Source organism: Panicum hallii, chromosome 9 (assembly GCF_002211085.1).
Source record: "Panicum hallii strain FIL2 chromosome 9, PHallii_v3.1, whole genome shotgun sequence".
In the NCBI taxonomy this organism is placed as follows: Eukaryota; Viridiplantae; Streptophyta; class Magnoliopsida; order Poales; family Poaceae; genus Panicum; species Panicum hallii.
This window is the reverse complement of record NC_038050.1, coordinates 37,316,630-37,331,131: the sequence shown is the minus strand read 5'-3', so window position 1 is coordinate 37,331,131 and position 14,502 is coordinate 37,316,630.

Below are 14,502 nucleotides of genomic sequence, written 5' to 3'. Positions count from 1 at the left end.
TATTGCATCCCATATAGAATCAACGACGCTCGACGACGGGGATTACGAGTTGGTCTTAGGACAAGACCAAGGCTTTTCAGAAGACCCAGCGCAAGTCGTCGAGGGACTAACTGAAGCCCCGAACCCAAGTTCGGAAGCCTCTGACACTCCTGCCCCCAACTCTACTCAAGAAGGCAAGCCCCGGACATATCCCATTACTTTGTTTACACTACAATCTACGTCTATTTATATTATATCTTGCATTAAGTCTAGGAGTTGAAGTGAAACCCTAGTTGCATGTGATCTTAGGTATGACCTTCGAGAACCCCACAGACAACCTTGTATGGCCAATGTCCGTTCCTTATGGCTGGTCCGTGGAGTGGGACCCGTCCCCGGCCGGCAGTGACCCTCCGGAGTGACACCAGGCCTAGGGCTAAGCTTGGTGTCCTCCTTCGCGACGTGAGTAGTCCCGTAAAGTTTTCTTTCCGCTGTGAGTTTGGGCAAGCTGTTACGCTTGTCAGTTGAAACACCATTTGTATAAATTTACTTATGTTTAAACCCGGTTTGTAATAATGTATGAATGTCGGTAAATTAAAAGTTGATGAGCTATTTTGTGATGTGAACTCGCCTTCGTGCGAGGTAAACCTGCTTCGATCCTGATGAACCGTGGTTGTATCAGGCGGAGACCCGACAGACCAAAGGATTGTTCCGTTTGAAGTGCGTTAAGCTGATTACAGTTGTACGGAGATCATTAGCGCACTTGAGCCGAAATAATTCCGGCAGTTCTGCCACAGCTGGTATCAGAGCTGTAGGTTTACTTTTACATCTGGAGAAGCTCTTAAAAGGTGTTTTCAGGATAAAAGTTTGCCAACGAATGAGTTTACAAAAATACGTTGGATCCGTTAAGGTGGAAGAATAAAACGTAAAGCCCTAGGGATTTATATGGGGAAAGTATCAGGTGGCAATTAGAGTATATATATAATTCTGACTAGCAGCACTACTTTCCGTCAAAACTTAAATTCGTGCATAACCCAACCTTACTTTCTGTAACGACACCTACGAACGGAGGTAAGAAGGTAAGGATCCTCAGCCAACTGAGGAGCTTGGCCTTCCTGTCGGTGATGCGAACCGAACGCTGTTTCTCAAGCAGTGGCCTACTTGAGATGCTGCCAATATACCAACTTATGTTGATTATATTGGGAGTATATGGTTCGGCGCAGGGTATGGCGATCGCTGTTCATACCCCCGCATTTTGCGGTACCCCCGTGAATACGTTGTTTCGATGACGTATGTTAATGTTGTCTGTACGGCGGTAATTGTACAGATGCTGTTTCTATAAGTGAGCAGTAATGTTTGGGGACGCTTTCATATCGTGCTGCCATGGAAGGTTCATGATATATATATATATATATATGTGTATTCTTCTGCAGGTACGCTGACCACGCTTACGCTATTAGGATGCGTAGGGTTTATCGATTAGTTATATATAGTGAGAGACGTATGGTTATGCCACCGGAATTAATTACGTAAGTCCGAACATATTCGACAGTTGTTTTGGTTGTGAGGACGAGTAGTGCGTGCATGCATAAATCTGCTAACAAAAGGACTTTCATAAATGTTTGAGGTGATTAAAGATGAAGAATATGTGGTTGTCTCTGGAATGGGTTAACGGAGCTCCAATGATAGTTTTAGGTTGGGTACCTTATAGAGAATCTTAGTTTTTCATCTGATTTTCAGTCTTTGCTGTTATCAGAATTGACTATCTTGTTCCGTTTATCTTGTACTCTCTTAACAAGATAAAAGGTTTCACCATTTGCATTCTGGTCGCAGATGGCAACACCTTGTAACGTTTTCTGGGATCCGGAAGGGCATCTTCATACTAATGCCCTCCATTGGGAAGGTTTCCCTCGTCTACTTTGGGAGTCCTTGCAGACCTTCCATTATACAGAACCTCCCCAGTATGATGCTGTCGAACATTTGGAAGAAGGAATTCAAAGAGCTCATGTCAGGATGACTATTCCTCAACATCCTTTTCGTTCACAATGGCAGCCTATTGAGATCAGCATGATAGGCTATCGAATTGTGGATACTATTGAAGCGGCGGCACTAGAAGCCATTTATGCCTTTTGTAGTCAACATCCTGAGGAAGTCGTAGGACAACCCATTGGTTTGTTTGCTACAACAGATCCTGGTGAGTCAGAATGGGACCTCAGGGTAATTCCTGAGAGTCATAGATTGGAAGGTTCATCAGAAGAAGTCCTACGAGGGATGAGGCGTTTCACGAGTGTGCAGTACCATTATCACTCGTTACTACGTCGGGAGATAGGCCATTTGATTTATGCTGCGCGGAGTCTCCATGGAGAAGCTGCTAGACATATCACCCAGGTGGATCAACTTCAAGCTGTGGTGATTGAGAAGGATGGAATTATTGCTACTCAAAACGAGACCATCCACCATCGGGAAGATCAGATCAATGAGAGTGATCACATCATCACTCAGCGCGATACTGTTATTGAATTTCTACAAGCACAAATCCATGATCTGATCCTTGCGGTTGATGATGCTCAAGCTCATATTGAAGAACTGCAGCAGCCCCCAATCCCTCCCGTTGCACCTGCAGTACCCGAGGCCGAAGAAGAAGACCCAGAGGAGATTGAAGGAGTCTCAGAACTTGATTCTGAGCACGGAGATCCTGTTATCAGCCCTCATCATTCCTCTTCTGGTAGTCAGTCATCAATAGGAAACTTTGATGACTTTTAGTTGTGGCTAGTGGGTGATGGTTTAGATGTAACTAGTGTATAAAAATGTAATATAAGTGGTGTGTAGGTTATCTAGTTATAGAGCCACTTGTTGTATGCGTGGCGTGTGCTTTTAGGCAAAGGTTTGTAATAGCTTGAATGTGTTAATACAAGATGTAAGGATATCAGTATCTGTATAGTAATTTAAATCCTGTGTTTTGGTTATCTTGTTCAACATCTGTGCATCTGTTATAAGTGGATTGAATGGAGCATACGCATTACATTTCCGTTTGGTAATTGCATACTATCTGAAACTGGAGTAAGATTATGGTTGATAATGGATGTCTCCTTTATTTCAGATGGTTGGAGCTACTCGAGGAACCCCGGAAGGATTCCGGGCAGGTCAGCCTGGTAGTTCTCAGCAACCACCACCGCCACCTCCAAACCTGGCCGAGGTTATGGCCCGGCAAACTGAGCTTCTTAATCAACTTGTGCAAGCTCAAATGGGCCACTTTCAGCAGCAACCTCGAGGCCGAGGTGAACCCTTGTCGGCCAGTTTCCAGGACTTCCTCAGCACTCAACCTCCAGTATTCCATAAAGCCGATGAGCCTTTGGACGCAGACGCCTGGCTGCGAACTATTGAGTCCAAGTTCGCCTTATTACCAGCTCCATGTTCAGATGAGAATAAGGTACTCTTTACGGCCCAGCAACTCCGAAACACTGCTCGTCTTTGGTGGGATCAGTTTCATGCGATGCAACCTGCCGATCACGTCATCACCTGGGACGAGTTTCGAACTGCGTTCCGAGCACATCACATACCAGCGGGACTCATTGAGCGGAAGCTCAATGAATTTTTGAGTTTGACCCAGGATACCCGCACTGTTACGCAGTATGCACAAGTTTTCAACCACTTGTGCCAATATGCAGGATCTCATGCGGACATTGATGCCCGCAAATGTGATCGCTTTCGCCGAGGCCTAAACACCAAGCTTCAAGAATGGCTGAATTTAGTAAAGGCCGACAATTTCAATGAGTTGGTCAATATGGCCATTACCCAAGAGGATTGCATTGCCGCCCACAGAGCAGAAAAGAAACGGAAAGCACCTTCAGGACCTGCAACTTCACAGCCGCCAAGGTATCGGTTGGTTCCGAGTAATGCCCCTCGAGCTCCGCCTCGAAGTAATTTGCCTGGCAGATGGGTAGCTCGACCTCCCCAACAGGCACAATTCAACCAACCACCGCTGCCATAAAATCAACAGCCGCCACGACAAGGTCCACGGCCGAGCTTTCCACCAGCTACTCCAGGAAACAGCAATTATCGTTGTTTCAATTGCGGAAGCCCGTCCCACTTCATCAAGGATTGCCCTCAACTTAGGAAATCTTTTCAAGTGCGGGCATCTAATCAGAACCACCAGGGAAAAGGCAGAAGGCAAGTGGTGCAAGTCCGTCAAGGGAGGGTGAATCTTACCACGCTCTCCGAACTTCCTGAGGGGACACCGATAATGACGGGTACATTTTCTATCAACCATTATCCCGTTACTGTTCTTTTTGATACCGGTGCTACCCATAGTTTTATCAGTACAGAGTTTGGGACTAAGATAGGCCTGGAAATTTATCCTATTAGTGGGATGTATATAATAACAACTCCTGGTGGTAGTATCTCTTCAAATCACGACTGTAGAGGCGTACCAATTCAAATGGGTAATAATCTGATGAGGGCAGATTTATTACTATTAGACCTAAAAGGAATGGATGTTCTTTTAGGAATGAATTGGATGACCCAATACCATGTATTTATAGATATCCCTTCCCGAACCGTGGAAATAGGTTCATCGGAAAATGAGCCTACCATTCTTTATCTTCCATCACCAAAGTCCTTCGACTCTTGCACCTATGCTATATCTTGGGTCAAGCTAGAGGATATTCCAATCGTCTGTGAATATCCAGATGTATTTCCAGATGACTTACCTGGAATGCCCCCAGACAGGGATATTGAGTTCATCATAGAACTCCAACCTGGTACAGCTCCTATTTCCAAAAAGTCTTATCGCATGCCTCCTAACGAGTTGGCTGAATTAAAAATCCAACTCCAGGACCTCTTGGATAAAGGTTTCATTCGTCCTAGTGCATCACCCTGGGGTTGTCCAGCCCTGTTTGTAAAAAAGAAAGACAATAGCTTAAGGCTGTGTGTTGATTACCATCCTCTCAATGCGGTGACTATCAAAAATAAGTATCCTTTACCCCGCATTGACATTCTCTTCGATCAACTAGCCGGAGCTAAAGTATTCTCTAAAATTGATCTTCGTTCCGGCTATCATCAAATTAAGATTCGGCCCAGTGATGTTCCAAAAACAGCCTTCTCTACTCGATATGGTCTATACGAGTATCTTGTCATGTCGTTTGGTCTCACTAATGCTCCAGCCTATTTCATGTACCTCATGAATTCTGTCTTCATGCAAGAACTCGACAAGTTTGTTGTGGTCTTCATTGATGACATTTTGATCTACTCCAAAAACCCAAAAGATCATGCTCAACATCTTCATGTCATCCTTCAACGATTAAGAGACCACCACCTATATGCCAAATTCTCCAAGTGTAAATTTTGGTTGGATACAGTAAAATTTCTGGGCCATACCATCTCTGGTGACGGAATATCCATCGATCCCAGTAAAGTACAAGAAGTGATGGATTGGAAACCCCCAACCTCAGTCCATCAGATCCGTAGTTTTCTTGGTCTAGCAGGCTATTATCGTTGGTTCATACCGGATTTCTCCAGAATAGCCAAACCTATGACCGAGCTATTAAAGAAAGGTGTCAAATTCTCTTGGGATAAAAAATGTGATGATGCATTCCATGTTCTCAGAGATCGTCTTACCACTGCTCCAGTCTTGGCTCAACCTGATGTGTCACAACCCTTTGACATCTATTGCGATGCATCTGGAACTGGGCTTGGTTGTGTCCTTATGCAAAGTCACCGAGTAGTTGCATATGCATCACGAGCACTCAGAGTGCATGAACAGAACTATCCTACACACGACCTTGAATTAGCAGCCGTTATTCATGCCTTAAAAATTTGGAGACATCATCTAATGGGTGCAAAGTGTCATATCTATACTGACCACAAAAGTCTTAAATATATCTTTACCTAAGCAGATTTGAATATGAGGCAAAGACGCTGGCTAGAACTGATTAAAGATTATGACTTGGAAGTACATTATCATCCAGGCAAGGCTAATGTCGTTGCGGATGCCCTTAGTCGCAAGGCACATTATTTCTGCCTATCTGTTGAAGCTTTCAATGAAACTCTTTGTTGGGAAATGAGGAAGCTTAATCTAGAAATCATTCCCCAAGGTGACTTAAACCATCTCTCGGTTGAAGCCACGCTTAGGGATGATATTATTCTAGCTCAGCAGCGTAGTGAGGGAGTTGGAAGCATTAAGCAGAAGCTAATACGGGGAGAGAAAAAGTACAAATGTTTCCAGGTGGATTCCGAAGGAGTTTTATGGTTCAACAAACGTCTTGTGATACCTAAGGACCATAAACTCCGGAAGCGGATAATGGACGAAGCTCACCTATCCAAATTTTCTATACATCCGGGCAGTACAAAGATGTATCAAGATCTGAAACAAAGCTTTTGGTGGACCCGTATGAGACGAGAAATTGCCAAATATGTCTCAGAGTGTGATATCTGCCAAAGAGTCAAAGCCAGTCATCTGAAGACTGCTGGTACCCTCCAACCTTTAACTATTCCCTCTTGGAAATAGGAAGATATCAGTATGGATTTTATTGTTGGACTACCTAATACTTCTCGGAGACATGACTCTATTTGGGTAATCATTGATCGATTAACCAAAACAGCACATTTCCTTCCTGTACACACTACGTGTAATGCCAAGAAGTACGCCGAGATTTACTTGGATCAAATTGTTCGCCTTCATGGTATACCGAGAACAATCATTTCCGATCTTGGGACACTGTTCATTTCTTGATTCTGGGAACAACTCCAAAACGCTCTTGGAACTAAATTAATTCGAAGCTCGGCGTATCATCCTCAGACAGATGGACAAACGGAAAGAATAAATCAGATCTTAGAGGATATGCTTAGAGCTTGTGTCCTCCAATATGATAAGCATTGGGACAAGTGTTTACCACTGGCAGAATTCTCATACAATAACAGCTATCAAGCTAGTCTTAAGATGGCCCCATTTGAAGCATTATACGGTCGCCGTTGTAGAACTCCTTTGAATTGGTCACAAACCGGCGAGCGTAAAGTCTTTGGACCCGACCTTGTCAATGAGGCAGAAGAGAGAATAAGGATCATACAGGCAAATCTCAAGACGGCACAATCTCGACAGAAAAGCTATGCTGATGTACGAAGGAAACCCTTACAATTTCAAGTTGGAGACTTCGTATATCTTCGAGTTTCTCCTACCCGAGGTGTTCAAAGATTCGGTGTAAAGGGGAAACTTGCTCCTCGGTACATTGGACCCTTTGAAGTCCTTGAAGTCTATGGACCTGTAGCTTACCGTCTTCAACTTCCTCCTCAATTAGCAGCCGTTCATAACATCTTCCATGTATCCCAACTCAAGAAGTGTGTCAAGATCCCTACTGAAATCATCAAATCCCAAGCTATCGAAATCGAACCAGATCTGACCTATACTGAACATCCGATCAGGATACTAGACACTAAAGAGAGAAGCACCAGAAGAAAAACCATCAGAATGTACAAGATTCAATGGAACCATCATACGGAAGAAGAAGCAACATGGGAAACCGAATCCTATCTTCAGCATGACTTCCCCGACTTCTTCCAAGCCCACCTCCGAGCTTGACTATTCCATTCCTTTCTATTCCGGAATCTCGGGACGAGATTCTTTTTAGGGGGGAAGGCTGTGACACTCAGGTAAATAGCTTGGTCACACCCAAGAGTTTTGGTAGGTTCCTATGTGCAAAGTATGGTAAAAGTGTGCTTAATATGTGCAATGTTAAGGACAAAGTGTTATTTATGTAATTAAACTAAACTAGAGGTCCTTTTATGCAAAATGGGTGGAAATGGAGGGAAAAGTTTAAAAGCATGAGGGTTGTTTTGCAAAAGATGGTAACTTGTGGTTAAATTGCAAAAATATGAGAAATTACCCTTGGGTATATATGTAAAAGTAATTTTATCCATAAGAGTTACATAAAATTTGAAAATATTACTAAGTTTATAGTATTTTCAAAACTATTGCTCAACTACAGATGAACCTTAAAGAGAAGTTGTAGAGTTTGAAAAACTATGCACTTTTGCTTTTTGGACCATCTCCATTTGAGCACTGGTTTAAAAGTTACAAGCTCTTTATAGTGAGGTCCCTGTTTTTCTCTGATTTTGCAAAACAGTCCCCGGCTTCATTCTTTCCCCCTTGTTCCTCCTGGCGCCTCTGCCCTCTGCTCTGCTCCCCTGGCGCTTCTGCCGCCGGCGCAGTGCCCTGCTCCCGGCCGCCGCCATCCACCTCCAGCTTCGCCCTCGCCCACGCATCATCCCACTGCCCTTCCACCGCTCTAGCCCCCCCTGCTGGCGCCTTGCCTGCACGCCACGCCGCTTGCGGCACTGCAGCGCCGCCGCCGGCGCCTCTGCCGCTGCCGCAATTCCTGCGCAGGCTCGCCTTATCCCTCCCTCTGTTCTGCTCAATAACACCAGCAACTCACCATCACTTCGTTTGCCTCGCTAATTCGCTTGCCAAACCCACTCCGAGCCCCCTCCACCTCCGCCGCCCAAACCATTCCTCCGGTGAACTCTGGGTCACTGTGGGCAGCCACGTTCAGGCCACCATTGCCCACACTGATCCCTCCAGAGGCTTCCCTGGTACTTGCCGGTGCTTCCCAGTCCCCGGCCGCCTCTCAATTCCGGCCGAGGAACCCTCCCAACCAGCGTCGCCCCTCCATTAACGCCGCCAAGCTCGGTCCACCGTGGAGCTCTCACCTCCACCCTCTCCCTCCCCAAACCAGTAGCTCCATCAGCTCCCCCATCCTCCACTGCGTCTTCCCCAGCCCGGTCCTTCCTCCCCTGGACGCCGGAGCGCCACCGCCGCCACTCACCTCCGGCCGCCGGCTCGGCCTCCCGTGGGCAGCCCATCTCCGGCCACCTCGAGCCCCTCCAAGACCACCGGTGGGTAGCCTAAGGTCCCCTTGTGCTCTCCCTCCCCTTGCCCCTCACCGCTGTCGACCCCATGGCCGGAATTTTGGCCGGACCCGAGCCCCCACCGCCGGCCATGGCCATTGGACTCGATTGCAACGATTGAAGTTTTTCCAGGGGGTTATCTGTTAAACGTAGGGGCTGGTTGTAATAGGAAGGGTTGTTATTTTATGTGTGTGCATGTTCTGTCTTGTAAAATTCATAGCAATTCACAGAAAATTTCAAAAATGGCAAAACTAGTTTTGTTAGAAACTAGATTTCAAACTCTATAACTTTTGTTAATAAAGTTTAGTTTGAAACAAAATACTTTTACCTCTATTTTAAACCTAAGATTAAGGGGTAGTTTATGCTTAACCTTTATATTTCTTGCTTTGTTGCTTATAAATTTTGGCATGAGTGTTCTATAAGCTATATGTAACCTTGTGTTAAAATTTTCAAACTCAAATTTTGTTTTAAACTTAACCTCTTTTGATTTGGGCATTTCGAATTTGAAAAATATTAGCTAAACTTGTTGTATAACCCTTTCTAATTGGGATCTATTATCATTCTCTATGTGATATCATTTAATGATTAATGTATGTTTAAATTTCCAAAACCTTATGATCTTTTATTTAAAGTTTTGAGCTTAAATTCTGGTTCATTTAAAATTCAAATTTAAATGTTTTAGTACTTATTTATAACAAACTCAGCAATATCTTTATGATTCTTTTATAGACAGTGCTTCAAACCTAAACGCTCTCCATTTTGTGAATCCTTGTGTGTTAATTTGATGAGTTATAACATTTGAAATGTAAAATTCTAAAATTTAAATCTTGCCTTACTTAATTTATTGCATCCCATATAGAATCAACGACGCTCGACGACGGGGATTATGAGTTGGTCTTAGGACAAGACCAAGGCTTTTCAGAAGACCCAGCACAAGTCGTCGAGGGACTAACTGAAGCCCCGAACCCAAGTTCGGAAGCCTCTGACACTCCTGCCCCCAACTCTAATCAAGAAGGCAAGCCCCGGACATATCCCATTACTTTGTTTACACTACAATCTACGTCTATTTATATTATATCTTGCATTAAGTCTAGGAGTTGAAGTGAAACCCTAGTTGCATGAGATCTTAGGAATCCAATGTATTGCTCCCGAGTTCTTATCGCTTAGATGCTCTGCTAAATAGGACCGGTAAAAGTCGGGTGATTTCCTGTCACTCGCGCGATATAGGAGTTGCATGTTTACAATTCAGCAACCACTATAAGGATTATGGACAGGGTCATGTGCTGTATCATGACCTAAGGATTACCCTGTCCGTGGAGTGGGACCCGTCCCCGGCCGGTAGTGACCCTCCGAAGTGAAACCAGGCCCAGGGCTAAGCTTGGTGTCCGCCTTCGCGACGTGAGTAGTCGCGTAAACTTTTCTATCCGCTGTGAGTTTGGGCAAGCTGTTACGCTTGTCAGTTGAAACACCATTTGTATAAATTTACTTATGTTTAAACCCGGTTTGTAATAATGTATGAATGTCGATAAATTAAAAGTTGATGAGCTATTCTATGATGTGAACTCGCCTTCGTGCGAGGTAAACCTGCTTCGATCCTGATGAACGTGGTTGTATCGGGCGGAGACCCGACAGACCAAGGGATTGTTCCGTTTGAAGTGCATTAAGCTGATTACAGTTGTACAGAGATCATTAGCACACTTGAGCCGAAATAATTCCGGCGGTTCTGCCACAACCGCCCGCCCCTGTTCGCCGCCGTTACGCTGCTACCGCTCCTTCCTGCCTCAGCCCCGACCACCCCCGTAACCGCCGTGAGTCACTGGTCATTTTCCCCCACGTGCTCCTCGCCGCCGGCAAGCTATCTCACCGGAATTTGGTCGGCCATCGGTCGGACCTCCTGTGTAGCCGGCCAGGGACTCGATTGCAAGGTTTTAAAAAGTTTCCAGGGGTCTATTTGTGAGAAAGTAGCACCCCTCTTTAAACACAATTCAGTCAACTTGTGAAATTCATAGGAATGTGTAGAAAAATCCAAAAATTGTCAAACCAGTTTTGTTGGAAACTAGAATTTAAGCTCTACAACTTTTATTAATAAAGTTTGGTTTGAAACTAAATATTTTTGAATCTATTTTAAGCCTAAGTAAAAGGGGTATTTTATGCATAACTTTTGCATATTAATTTTGAAGTAGTTTAAATTTAATTAAGCTTGTTCCTAAAGCTTCTATGTTTAAAAACTTTTTACCATAACCTAATTTGAGGATAATTGGTTCCTAATTAAATTTTCAAAAATTTAAAGTTCTGTTAACTCAGGATTTGAATTTCAACTTGAAGTTTGAATTCAAATTCAAATATTTTAGTTTCTGTTTCCAGAAAATTATGAAAAATTCACCATAAGATTATTTATTGAAAATAAACCTATCCACAAAAATTCAAGATCAGAAATATTTATGGTTTTAAAAATAAGAATCAAACTGGTTGAATTACTTCAAAGTAATTCCATTAAAATAACATAACCTAAGTATAGATAATAGTTTGGAACCCCACCCCCTTGTTACATGAGTTTAGGTTTATTAAGTTATTGGATTGCAACTTTATCATGAATTAAAATCTTTAACTCAAGCACCATCTCACTTAAATCATTGCATATCATGTAGAATCGATGACGCTCGACGACGGAGACTACGAGCTAGTCCTGGAACCAGACCAAGGGTTTTCAAAAGACCCGATAAACTTCGCCGAGACTCTAACTGAAGCCCCGAACCAAAGTTCGGAAGTCTAGGAATTGAAATGAAACCCTAGATGCATAAATCCTAGGAATCCAATGTACTGTGCCTAAGTCCTTATCGCATAGATGCTCTGCTAATAGGACCGGCAGAAGTCGCGTGATTTTCTGTCACTCGCGCGATATAGGAGTTGCATGTTTACTATTTTGCAATCACTATAAGGATGATGGACAGGGTCATGTACTGTATCATGACCTGGAGGTTTACCCTGTTTGTTTGGTTAAAAGTTGTTAAGGTCACCAGTGTGTGGTAGTGGTGGCTAAGCGTTTGAAAGTACTAGCCACATGCCACAAAATATGGTAAAGCGGTAAGCCTAGTATCTGAATGGCCCGGCAAATGGACATGTCTCCACCACTCGATTATTTCAATTTCTGTTGTACACACGCACCGACGTGTGGGAGTACGTTCTGCATAGCAGACAGGAGTACGATCATGTAGTCGCGCTACAGACGTATGTCCTGCACAATTGGTGTGTGTACGGTCCTGCAGTCGCTTGTGGTGGCCCTGATCCATAACCCGGAAAATGAGGGAAAAGGTTGCTTCGGAACGACCTGTTGGTGTTCCAAGCGTGTGAGTTAGGTTTACCCTTGCAAGGTGAAATTCGATTCAGAATCGTCCGTCTCTCGCGGAAATTGAGACTGCTTATTCCTTCTGCCACATTGTAACACCCTAAGGTAAATTCCTTAAATTTTAATGAATTTATTTGGGCTTAAATAAAATTTTCAGGCTTTTCCTTAATTTTTGTGGCATTTAAAGCAATTTATAACGCAAGAAAATAAAAGTTATCATAGGATTAAATTGTTTGTGCACTCATGCTGCAGCATTGTTTTAATTGTGTTGAGTTTATAGGTTTGAATTCAAATGGTATTTTGAATTCAATTAGATTTGTTTGATTTGGTGTGAGGTTAGAAAAGAGAAAGGAAATGAAGGGGGAAGGGAACCAGCCCAAAGCCTCTCTCAGCCCGGCCCACTTTCCTTTTCCCTCTCTTCTCTCGGGCCCTCTCTCTCCTCTTTTCCCCGCATGGGCCACGCCGGCCCATTTCCTCTTCCTCACCCGCGGCCCAGCTCTCCCCTCTTCTCTTCCCTCCCCGCGTGGGCTGCGCACGGCCGCCCGGCCCGTTCTCCCTCTGCTCCCCACCCGAGCGCCCTCTCCTCCCTCCTCCCGCTGCCAGGGCGGCCCCACCTGTCATCCCCCTCCTCTTGCAACTCCTCCCCGCAACGGCCGCGCCACAGCACGGCCGAGATCCCCGGCCCTCCCCCGCCACAACCCTCCCCGAGACCCCCGGCCCTGCCCCTCTTATTCCCCTGCGCTATCCCTTGGACCCCCCCATCCCAAGCGCGCCGCCTTCAACCCTAGCGCACCACCTCTGCGCCGCCGAGGCAGAGGCCCTACGCCGCCCGTGTTCCACCGCCTCAGCGCCGCTCACCGCCCGCTAAGGGGGTCTGGAGTCTCGCCGCCACACCTCGCTCACGACCACACCTCGCTACCCCACATTGGCCGTGGCAGTCCGGCCAATTTCACCGGAGACGCCTCCACGGTAAGCTTGCGGGCCGCCGGAATTCCTTCGCCTACAAAGCGTCGTCGGCTTCTTTAACCCCGGTCTACTCTTCATGGCCCAATTGCGTAGCTTCTCCCGGTGCCAGGACGCCCAGGGCGCACCCCAACGCCCATCCCCCGCGAGCACCGGCCGCTTCCGCCGCCCGTTGTCGTGGACGACCGCCCTCCGCGTCGCCCCGACCCATCCAGGCCCTAGGTGAGCAACCACTTGATCCCCTCTTTCTCTTGCGCTAGTCCCTGTGCGCCTTAGGGCCACCCCGAGGCGGGGACTCCCCGCGCCGGCGAGGCGCCGCCGCGAAGGCAGAGCCCCGGTGACCGCAGCCGTTCCACGGGATGTAAACCGAGCCGCGAGTGAGCCGCCGCTGTCGTGAGCCGAGCCGAACCGATTAGATCCGAGCCACCTCATCCTGGCCCTTGAACTCCGATCCAGCGGATCAGATCCACCCATACCGGTTCAGCTGGGAAATCTTTCTAAAGAACCCCTGAGGTTTCCTCGAATAAACCCGCAGTCCACCCGTGAGTCAACAATATTTACAGATAGGCCCTTTTTCTTCCCTTTTGACCCCTAAGCTCTCTGGATTTAGGTTTTCTAGTCCTTGTTCAGAGTTTTTGCAGGCTAGCCCCTGTGTCTAACCTTTAATTAGGTTTTAGCCCTCAGTTTTTGCACAGAAACCCCTGAAGTCCAGTTTTTCTCGCAAATAGGTCCCTAGATCTTGTTTTAAGCGTAGTTTTCGCGTTTTAGCTCCGTTTTAGGTGTTCTTTATATCCACGCGATCGTTGTAACGCGTAGAATAGTTTTAGGCCAGTTTTGTATGCTGTTTCTATGTAATGTTGTACTGTTTTCTTATATTTTTGCTATTGTTTGCATGTGTGTGCATGTGTGGCCCATGTATTGCTGTTACGATCGTGAATAGACGTCGAGCCACCGGAGCAGTACCAGGAGCCTTCTTCCGAGCAGTTCAAGCAGTAGCCGGGAGAGTACGAGGAAGGCAAGTATAACATGGACATCCTATCACTTTTAAATACAATTTCATATTGCATTTTAATACTGTATGCCTATAAGGACTTTCCTAGCCACTTTATATCCTTTATATATCCTTTGGGTTGCATTTTTGGTTAGTTGTGCTAGGTTGCTGCGCTATAACACACTTGGTCCTTTTTAATTAATTTGTTAATGATCTTATGCAACTTAATTCTGGAGCCGACCCTCTGTGCTGTGTGCTTGAGTGGTTTGTGCGTCCTTAAAAATATGTTTTTGTAGAAACATGGTTTAGGGGGCCAGCACGGTGCTTA